This window comes from Aegilops tauschii, chromosome 3 (assembly GCF_002575655.3).
Source record: "Aegilops tauschii subsp. strangulata cultivar AL8/78 chromosome 3, Aet v6.0, whole genome shotgun sequence".
Taxonomy (NCBI): domain Eukaryota; kingdom Viridiplantae; phylum Streptophyta; class Magnoliopsida; order Poales; family Poaceae; genus Aegilops; species Aegilops tauschii.
The window spans coordinates 220999660-221008570 of NC_053037.3; positions in this window are offsets into that span (position 1 = coordinate 220999660).

The following is an 8911-nucleotide window of genomic DNA, read 5'->3' on the forward strand; positions in this document are numbered from 1 at the left end:
CAAATAGGAAGGCGTGCTTGTCACCTTCCTGCGGGCGAATGTCGACGTGTTTGCCTGGGAAGCGTCCGACATCCCCGGTGTTCCCAGGGAGGTGATTGAGCACCACCTAGCTGTCTGCCCTCATGTGCGGCCCGTTAAGCAGAAGGTCAGAAAGCAGGCTCTGGAGAGGCAGGAATTCATCACACAGGAGATCAGGAAGTTGGAAGCGGCAGGTTTGGTCAGAGGAGTGCTCCACCCGACGTGGTTGGCTAATCCGGTAGTAGTGCGCAAGGCAAATGGGAAGTGGAGGCTGTGTATTGATTACACATATATCAATAAGGCTTGTCCTAAAGACCCCTTGTCGTTGCCATGCATCGAACAGATTGTTGACTCCACAGCCAGGTGTGATCTGTTGTCATTCCTCGACGCCTACTCAGGCTACCACCAAATCTTCATGACAAGAGAGGATGAAGAGAAGACAACATTCATCACCCCATGTGGTATGTATTGCTTTTTACGGATGCCTTTTGGGTTGAAGAGTGCTGGCTCGACGTTCGCAAGAGCAGTCCAAATTGGTTTTGAACCTCAGCTCCATAGAAATATTGTAACGCCCACGATGCGGCTATATCTCCCACGTGTCGAGGCACAACTTAGAGGCATAACCGCATAGTGGTTTTCGCGCAAGAAGGGTCATCTTCACACAATCCCATGTAATGAACAAGAATGGGATAAAGAGTTGGCTTACAATCGCCACTTCACACAATACATGAATATAATTCATACATCATCCAAAATACAATCATATATAGACCGACTACGGTCAAGATCCAGATGAAAATAAGACAACCCCAAATGCTAGATCCCCGATCATCCCAACTGGGCTCCACTACTGATCATCAGGAAATGACACATAGTAACGACCACGTTCCTCGTCGAACTCCCACTTGAGATCGACCCCATCATCTGCACTGGCATCGTCGACACCTGCAACTGTTTTGGTAGAATCTGTGAGTCACGAGGACTCAGCAATCTCACACCCGCGAGATCAAGACTATTTAAGCTTATAGCAAAGGATGGTGAAATGAGGTGGAGCTGCAGCGGCAATAAGCATATATGGTGGCTAACATACGCAAGAGAGAGCGAGAAGAGAAGCAACGGAGCGGTCGTCATCTAGCAATGACCAAGAAGTGATCCTGAACTCCTACTTACGTCATACATAACACAGTCCATGTTCAATTCCCGGACTCCGCCGAGAAGAGACCATCGCGGCTACACACGCAGTTGATGTATTTTAATTGGGTCAAGTGACAAGTTCTCTACAACCGGACATTAACAAATTCCCATCTGCCTCATAACCGCGGGCACGGCTTTCGAAAGATAATACCCTGCAGGGGTGTCCCAACTTAGCCCATCATAAGCTCTCACAGTCAACGAAGGATAAACCTTCTCCCGGAAAGACCCGATCAGTCTCGGAATCCCGGTTTACAAGACATTTCGACAATGGTAAAACAAGACCAGCAAAGCCGCCCGAATGGGCCGACAAATCCCGATAGGAGCTGCACATATCTCGTTCTCAGGGCACACCGGATGAACACTACGTACAGCTAAAACAAATCCTCGAGTTTCCCCAAGGTGGCGCTGCAAGTGGCTCTAGTTTGGACCAGCACTCAGAGGAACACTGGTCCAGGGGTTTAAATAAAGATGACCCTCGGGCTCGCGAAAACCCGGGGGAAAAGGCTTAGGTGGCAAATGGTAAAACCAAAGTTGGGCCTTGCTGGAGGAGTTTTATTCAAGGCGAACTGTCAAGGGGGTCCCATAAATGAACCGACCGCGTAAGGAACGCAAACTCAAGGAACATAATCCCGGTATATCAGTAACTAGGGCGGCCAGAGTGGAACAAAACACCAGGCATAAGGCCGAGCCTTCCACCCTTTACCAAATATATATAGATGCATTAATTAAATAAGAGATATTGTGATATCCCAACATATCCATGTTCCAACATGGAACCAACTTCAACTTCACCTGCAACTAGCAACGCTATAAGAGGGGCTGAGCAAAAGCGGTAACTTAGCCAAACAACGGTTTGCTAGGAAAAGATGGTTAGAGGCTGACATGGCAAAATGGGAGACATAATATAGCAAGTGATAGGTAGCGCAGCATGGCAATAGAACGAACAACTAGCATAGCAAAGATAGAAGTGATTTCGAGGGGTGGTCATCTTGCCTGCAAGGTTCTCAGAGTTGTCGAAAGCTTGATCCTCGTAAGCGTACTCAACAGGTTCCTCGTTCACGAACTCGTCTCCTGGCTCTACCCAAGACAAGAACACAAACAAAAAGAAACCACAATCAACCACGAGAAATGCACAAGCAACATGATGCAAAACATGTATGATATGCAAGATATGATATGCGATGCATATGCGTGCTCCGGAAGGAAAATGAAGAACATGGCAGTAACTTGGCAACCCAAGCATGCCACTGGAAAGATGAGATGATTTCTGTCGAAATCGATATAAAGATCACCGGAATCGGATGCACGGTTTGCAAATGGCAAGCAAAACAAGAATGACACGAATCTGCGATAAACAGCATGATAGCACTTAAAATGCAACAAGTAACAATGCTACAGCACCCCAACATAGCAACAAAGCATATGACAGTAAACTACAGGAGATGCTTGACAAAAGATGAACACTGAGCTACGTCTAGATCACAACATAACAAGCTCAAACAAGCATGGCAAAAGTGCAAAAGATAACAGGTTCACAGACAGTGAAAAACTGGACATGGCAGAAAACAGCATCAGGTAGCAATGTTCAGATCACGAAATCAACATGCTACAGGAAATTAACATAGCAAAACAAGGCATGGCAGTGTTCTACTAAATGAATATGACAAAAGACCTTACTGACCATAAGCCAAAAAGGACAAGAAGATATGATGGCAAGCATGTAAACGTAGCAAGTTTCGTTATCAGGTTTCAGACTTCGCAGAAAACAGAGCATGGCAGAAACAATAATATGAGGACATGTTTGTGAGCTGGATGCACTCACTACAGAGCAATGCATGACAAAACTAGCATACCTACAGCAAGATGGAATGTTTATGAAGCTAACCATCGTAAGAACAAAAGCATAGCATGTATGGATCAACTACAATAAGCTTGGCAAAATTGCATATCATGTTAAGAATCTGCCAGAAATATTTTATAGCAAAAGTAGAGCAAGATTGAGGCATGCTATGGCACTCCATAAATGCAAACAAGGGCAGGAATGGATCACTTACAATAATAGCTATAAAACATCCTTACTGAACATCTCCAAAATATGCATGGATCGCTCTGTAGCATCAAGTTTACATGGCAACAAAATAACAGCAGACAAGGACTTAGAGAAATCACAGTCCCTGAAATTAGAAATATTACGGGGCCTACTTTGCATGCTTGTGCTAGTCACCACAGAGATCACAAAAATACATGGCATACACCTTTGGAAAGATGGCATGTCATAATTCAAAACACATGTAGATCTCATGCCCATAAGATGCACAGATTTAAAGATACAAAAATGACAAATCTCCAAGTTCTGCTAAGAACCAGCAGATAACAGCAACTAGCCCTCTTCCAACAGAGATTTGGGCATCAAGATGACCTCTAATGAACATGGTGCAATTAAACAAAATGTGGAGCATCACGAGGCGAACAATTTGACATATTACACGCGCGAATCGGAGCTACATGCAAGAAGTTATGCAACTATGAACAGAGGCACTTGCTGTAAAAATTCCAACACTTGAATAAACGGGGACGGGGTCAACCTGCGCGTTGACCGGATCTGGATCCCAATCGGGAAGAGCTCAGGCTCGGGGTCAACCTGACCGCCGACGACGAAGGAGAGGAAGGCAAGGCGGCCGCAGGGAGGAGGTGAAGCCGGAGGGAGGCGGTGGAGGGCGCGGCGAACGGCGGCGCGGCACGGCTCTGGGCGGCAGGACGCCTCAGGCGCGACGGCGGCGTTGCAGTGCGTTGCCGGCGGCGAGGTCCGACCGCGGCGGGGCGGCACCGGCCAGCGGGGAACCCGCAGCGGCGCGGGCAGGAGGCGAAGGCGCGGGCACGCGGCGGCGATGCGGGCTCGGGCGGGCCGGCGCAGGGCCCGCGGGCTCCGGCGGCGGCGGCGACGGGCTTGCCACGTGGCAGCCGCGGGTTGGCCGCGGGGGCGACGGCGACTTGTCTGGCCGGAGCGGACGCGTCCGGCGCGGCGCGGAGGGATTTTAGGGTTACGGGAGACTGCGAATGTTATTTCGGGATGCTCACATATTTATAGGTAGAGAGAGCTAGGAGGCTCCAAATGAGGTGCGGTTTTCGCCCACACGATCGTGATCGAACGACCTAGAGCATGGAAGAGAGTTTGGTTGGTTTTGGGATGGTTTTTGAGGGGTTTTTTGCTGGACACTCAAATGGACATTGCGGTGCCCGGTTAACCGTTGGAGTACCAAACGACCTCCAAATGGAACGAAACTTGACCGGTGGTCTCCGGGTGGTGTAATAAGGCCACGTGACAAGCCTCGGTCCATTCCGAGAAAGTTTGACACCCGCACACGAAAGAAAACAAGAGGGATGCGCCGGAGGAGATAGGAGCGCCGGATTGCAAAACGGACAACGAGGAAAATGCTCGGATGCATGAGACGAACGCGTATGCAAATGCAATGCACATGATGACATGATATGAAAATGCATGACATGACAAAAACAAAAAGAAAGACAAAACCCGACCACGGATGGAATATCATAACACATAGCCGGAAATGGCAAGAGTCGGAGTTACAAATATGGCAAGTTACATGCGGGGTGTTACAACACTCCACCACTGCGAGAGGATCTCGTCCCGAGATCTAGGACTGAAAGAACTCCGGATATTCGGAACGGAGGTGGTCCTCGCATTCCCAGGTAGCTTCCCAGTTGGAATGGTGCGCCCACTTCACTTTCAGGAATTTGATTGACTTGTTGCGAGTCTTGCACTCAGTTTCTTCAAGAATAGCAACGGGGTGCTCATGATAAGACAAATCTTCTTGGAGGTCAATCTCTTCGAAGTTGATAGTGCGCTCAGGCGTCTTGAAGCCCTTGCGGAGCTGTGACACGTGGAACACATCGTGCACGTTCGCGAAGTTGGAAGGAAGCTCAAGTTGATAGGCGAGGTCGCCTCTTTTGCCAATGATCTTAAAAGGACCCACGTATCTAGGGGCAAGCTTCCCTTTGATACCGAAGCGACCAGTGCCTTTCATTGGAGAGACGCGGAGGTAGACATCGTCTCCGATCTCGAAAGCCAAATCACGATGCTTACTATCATAGTAACTCTTCTGGCGCGATTGCGCGGCTTTGAGATTATCACGGATGACTTTACACATTTCTTCAGCTTCAGTGAGATCGACCTGCGCAACCTGCAAGATCTCATGCGCAAGATCTGGAAGAGACATTTGCCAACCTGCGCAAGATCGACCTTAAGCTGAACCCTGAGAAGTGTGACTTCGACATTCCGTCCGGCAAGCTTCTCAGGTTCTTTGTGTCGCAGCGCGGGATCGAGGCAAACCCAGAAAAAAAATCAAGGCTATTGAGCAGATTGAGGCGCCAAAGCGGATTAAAGATGTGCGTCGGCTCACTGGCTGCATCGCCGCCATGAGCCGATTCATCTCCAAATCCGCCGAGCGTGCCCTTCCCTTCAAAATCTTGAAGAAGGCAGGCCCAATGGAGTGGACCCTAGAAGCCGAGGCGGCATTGCAGGATCTGAAGAAATACCTTTCCTCCATGCCAATACTGGTTGCGCCTAAACCACAAGAGCCGTTGCTGCTATATCTAGCAGCGACGAATCAAGTGGTTAGCGCCGCACTGGTGGCGCAGAGGGGGGTCGACGAAGAGGCGGTGGCGATGGCAGAACCAGCGGATGGCAAGCTAAAGATTCCCCCGGCAGGGCCCGATGCCGGCGAGGCAAGGCCCCCGGCAGAGTCTGGTGCCACCGAGGCAGTGCCTGCGCAGTCGGTTGAAATGGTGCAGAAGAAGAATATGATGCAGCACCCGGTTTACTTTGTCAGCTCCCTCTTGCAGGGGGCTAGGTGGAGGTACTCCGGTGTGCAGAAATTGCTCTTCGGCCTCCTAATGGCCTCGAGGAAGCTGCGTCATTACTTCCAAGCCCACGAGATCACTGTCGTCACTCGCCTCCCATTGCAACGGATACTGCATAACCCAGATACAACCGAAAGGATTGTGGAATGGGCCTTGGAGTTGTCATGGTTTGAAGTTTGAAAGCACCTCGACAATTCAAAGCAGAGTCCTGGCAGAGTTCATTGCAGAATGGACCTCAACGCCCGACGAAGAAATCCAGGAGACCGCTCTCCCCGGCAAGGAAGCAGACTGCGACTGGATCATGTACTTTGATGGGGCTTTCTCGCTGCAAGGCGCCGGTGCCGGCGTGCTGCTCGTCGCACCCACCGGAGAGCACCTCAAGTACGTGTTCCAGATGCACTTTCCCAGGGAGATGTCCGCCAACAACACTACGGAGTACGAGGGGCTGCTTGCCGGTCTCAGGATCGCGGCAGACCTCGGGGTTAAGAAGCTCATCGTCAGGGGTGACTCGTAGCTTGTTGTCAGGCAGGTCAACAAGGATTACCAGAGCCCATTGATGGAAGCTTATGTAGATGAGGTGAGGAAGCTGGAGGAGTACTTTGACGGTATCCAAGCGGAACACGTCCCCGAGTGGAGAACGACATCGCCGATTACCTGTCAAAGCGTGTTGCATTCAAGCTACCTGTGGAACCAGGTACCTTCTTGCTCCGGTTAACACAACCATCCGTCGAACCATCAACGGGGCAGAACAAGCGGAGTAAGTCAGGTCCCGGCAAGTACTTTCCTACCGAGCCCCCTGGGGCCACCGACAAGGGTGCTGCCGCGGACACTGAGCCTGCCAAAGGGCAACTGCCTTCGGCAGGGCGTCAAGCCCTGGCCATGGAGACAGCCGCGCCAATGGCTGAAGAAATGCCTTTGGTCCTTGCCGTCGATCCCCAGGCTCCGGCGTGGGCGCAGCATACTGTCCGATTCCTCCAAACAGGGGAACTTCCTAAGGAGCAGGAAGAAGCGGAAAAAGTAGCCCGCCGGTCCGCCCTGTATCAGTTCGTCGACGACGTCCTGTACAGGACAAGGCCAAACGACGTGAAATTAAGGTGCATCCCCCGGGAGGACGGACTGGAGCTGTTGGCAGAAATACATGGAGGCATATGTGGCTCCCACATAGGGTCGAGGGCCCTTGCCGGGAAGGCGTTCCGGCAAGGTTTCTTCTGGCCCACCGCCCTCCAGGATGCGATGGCACTAGTAACCAAGTGTGAACCGTGTCAGTTCCATTCAAAGAGACTTCATCAGCCAGCTCAAGCCCTTCAAACAATCCCTCTCTCCTGGCCATTCTCGGTCTGGGGGCTCGACATACTGGGCCCCTTCCCCCGTGCTGTCGGGGGCTTTGAGTACTTGTACATCGCAATCAACAAGTTCACAAAGTGGCCGGCAGTGGAAGCGGTGAGAAAGGTGACTGCTCAGTCAGCTATCAAGTTTTTCAAGGGACTGGTCTGCCGTTTTGGGGTGCCGAACAGAGTCATCACCGACAATGGCACGCAGTTCACAAGCCACACCTTCATGCAATACCTTCAAGACCTCGGCAGTACGGTCTGTTTTGCTTCCGTGGCACACCCCCGGAGCAACGGCCAAGCAGAGAGGGTGAATGCTGAAGTGTTGCGAGGCCTAAGAACAAAGACTTTTGACAATCTGCGCCAAGAGCGAAAGGCGCTGGATTGATGAATTGCCGGCGGTTCTTGGGTCGATCAGGACGACGCCAAATCGATCCACCAGCCAGACACCTTTTGCCCTGGTATACGGGGCGGAAGCAGTTCTCCCCACGGAACTCATATACGGGTCACCTCGAGTGCTCGCTTATGATGAGCTTGAGCAAGAGCAGTTGCGCCAAGATGACGCGATGCTCCTTGAGGAAGATCGTCTTCGGGTGGCTGTGAGAGCAGCATGCTACCAGCAAGCCTTGCGCCGCTACCATAGCCGCAAGGCTCATGCCAGAAGCTTTGAGGAAGCCGACGTTGTTCTTCGGCGCGTTCAGTCGGCCAAGAATTCCAACAAGTTGACGCCAAAGTGGGAAGGCCCTTATCGGGTAACACGAGTCACCAGGCTCAGCGCTGTCCGCCTGGAGACCGAAGATGTTGTCCCAGCGAGCAACTCCTGGAACATCGAGCATCTTCGCAAGTTTTACCCATAAGGCGCAGCTTTCCGGGCCTCCCGGCAAGCCACCTTTTGTACAAGCTTTGCCGGCAAGGCATGTAACCCTTCGTACAAAGCCAGGTGCAGACCCTGAGCATAAATAAATGAAGCGCTAGCGCCCTAAGTTATAGCATGCATGCTAGGTCGAGTCTCTTCCTTGGTTAGGGTTTATAGTGCTTAGCGGCGACTAACCCCTAGCCTAGAGGTCGAGTGCGCGTCTCTCTGTTTCTTTTCTGTCCTCTTTTGGTTCACAGGGAACATGAGCACTTCTGCTTAGCTACCTGGAAGAAAGGGCACGGACCGGCGCCTCAACCCCGGCAAACCAAAGTTACCGGGGGCTGCAAGTGCAAGGATACAACCGTGGCAAGATGAGGTTGCCGGGGGCTGCAGATCCAGATAAGTCTTTTATCCCCTGTCATGCATTTCGTTATGAACTGGGATATGTGAAACCTCCCTTTATTTCTAGGCCACCGTGCTCCCCTTTTCTATACCCAAGGATTATCTCCTGGGCCCGAATTTGGTTGTAGTCGCGGCGGCAAGGAAATAGAACGAGGAGCGTAAGCCCGCTTCATCCCTGGCTCCGCCAAGGGCGTGAGAATGGTCGAGCGAAGTGGGGGAACGGCAAGGCCTG